The sequence below is a fragment of the Mus pahari genome, chromosome 6, assembly GCF_900095145.1.
Source record: "Mus pahari chromosome 6, PAHARI_EIJ_v1.1, whole genome shotgun sequence".
NCBI lineage: Eukaryota > Metazoa > Chordata > Mammalia > Rodentia > Muridae > Mus > Mus pahari.
In genome coordinates this window covers 4,701,685-4,704,023 of record NC_034595.1, presented here as the reverse complement: position 1 = coordinate 4,704,023, position 2,339 = coordinate 4,701,685, and positions in this window count along the sequence as shown.

The window sequence follows — 2,339 nt, the reverse complement described above, 5'->3', positions numbered from 1 at the left end:
AGGAGATAAGAATGAATCAATTCTCATTCTTCTATATGATAACTGCCAGTTGTGCCAGCACCATTTGTTGAAAATGCTGTCTTTTTTTACACTGGATGATGGTATTGACTCCCTTGTCAAAGATCAAGTGACCATAAGTGTGTAGGTTCATTTCTGGGTCTTCAGTTCTATTCCATTGGTCTACCTATCTGTCGCTATACCAGTACCATGCAGATTTTATCACAATTGCTCTATAGTACAGTTTAGGTCAGGCATAGTGATTCCCCCAGAGATTTTTTTATCATTGAGAAGAGTTTTGCTATCCTAGGTTTTTTTGTTATTCCAGATGAATTTGCAAATTTCCCTTTCTAACTCATTGAAGAATTGAGTTGGAATTTTGATAGGGATTGCATTGAATCTGTAGATTCCTTTCGGCAAGATAGAAATATTCACAATGTTGATCCTGCCAACCCATGAGCGTGGGAGATCTTTCCATCTTCTGAGATCATCTTTGATTTCTTTCTTCGGAGTGTTGAAGTTCTTTTCATACAGATCTTTCAATTCCCTACTTAGAGTCACATCAATTTATTTTATATTATTTGTGACTATTTTGAAGGGTGTTGTTTCCCTAATTTCTTTCTCAGCCTGTTTATCCTTCGTGTAGAGAAAGGCCATTGATTTGTTTAAGTTAATTTTATATCCAACTACTGCATTGAAGCTGTTTATCAGGTTTAGAAGTTCTCTGGTGGAACTTTTGGGGTCACTTATGTATACTATCATATCATCTGCAAATAATGATATTTTGACTACTTCCTTTCCGATTTGGATCCACTTGACCTCCCTTTGATGTCTAATTGTGCTGGCTAGGACTTCAAATATTCAGGATTGAGAGTTCATCTTGAAAGATTTTACCTTTGATGAGTATGAAGTGCCCCCCTTGTCTTTTTTTGATAACTTTGGGTTGGAAGTCGAGTTTATTCGATATTAGAATGGCTACTCCAGCTTGTTTCTTCAGACCGCTTGAAAAATTGTTTTCTAGCCTTTTACTCTGAGATGGTGTCTGTCTTTTTCCCTGAGATGAGTTTCCTGTAAGCAGCAAAATATTGGGTCCTGTTTGTGTAGCCAGTCTGTTAGTCTATGCCTTTTTATTGGGGAATTGAGTCCACTGATATTAAGAGATATTAAGGAAAAGTAATTGTTGCTTCCTGTTATTTTTGTTGTTAGAGTTGGCATCCTGTTCTTTTGGCTGTCTTCTTTTAGGTTTGTAGAAGGATTACTTTATTGCTTTTTCTAGAGCATAGCTTCCTTCCTTGTGTTGGTATTTTCCCATTATTATCGGCTGGATTCCTTGAAAGACAGTGTGTGAATTTGGTTTTGTCATTGAATACTTTGGTTTCACCATCTATGGTAATTGAGAGTTTTGCTGGGTATAGTAGCCTAGGCTGGCATTTGTGTTCTCTTAGGGTCTGTATAACATCTGTCCAGGATCTTCTGGCTTTCATAGTCTCTTGCGAGAAATCTGGAGTAATTCTAATTGGCCTGCCTTTATATGTTACTTGACCTTTTTCCCTTACTGCTTTTAATATTCTTTCTTTTCTTTATGTATTTGTTGTTCTGATTATTATGTGTCAGAAAGAATTTCTTTTCTGGTCCAGTATATATGGGGTTCTGTAGGCTTCTTGAATGTTCTTGGGGATCTCTTTCTTTAGGTATGTGGAGTTTTCTTCTATAATTTTGTTGATGATATTTGCTGGCCCTTTAAATTGATAATCTTCATTTCATCTACTCCTATTATCTGTAGGTTTGGTCTTATTGTGTCCTGGATTTCCTCGATGTTTTGAATTAGGATCTTTCTGCATTTTGCATTTTCTTTGATTGTTGTGTCTATGTTCTGTATGGAATCTTCTGTACCTGAGATTCTCTCTTTTATCTCTTGTATTCTTTTGCTGATGCTTGCATCTATGGTTCCTGATTTTTTCCCTAGGGTTTCTATCTCCAGAGTTGTCTCCCTTTGGGTTTTCTTTGTTGTTTCTACTTCCATTTTTAGGTCCTGGATGGTTTTGTTCCATTCCATCTCCTATTTGGTAGTGTTTTCCTGAAACTCTCTAAAGGATTTTTGTGTTTCTACTTTAAAGTCTTCTATCTGTTTACCTGTGATTTCCAGTATTTCCTTCTTAAATCCTTCATCATCATCATGAGAAATGACTTTAGACCCATGCCCTGCTTTTCTGTTGTGATGGTGTATCCAGGACTTGCTATGGTGGGAGAATTTGGTTCTGATGATGCCAACTCACCTTGGTTTCTGTCGCTTCTATTCTTATGCTTTCCTCCTGCAATCTGATTATCTCTAGTGCTTGCTG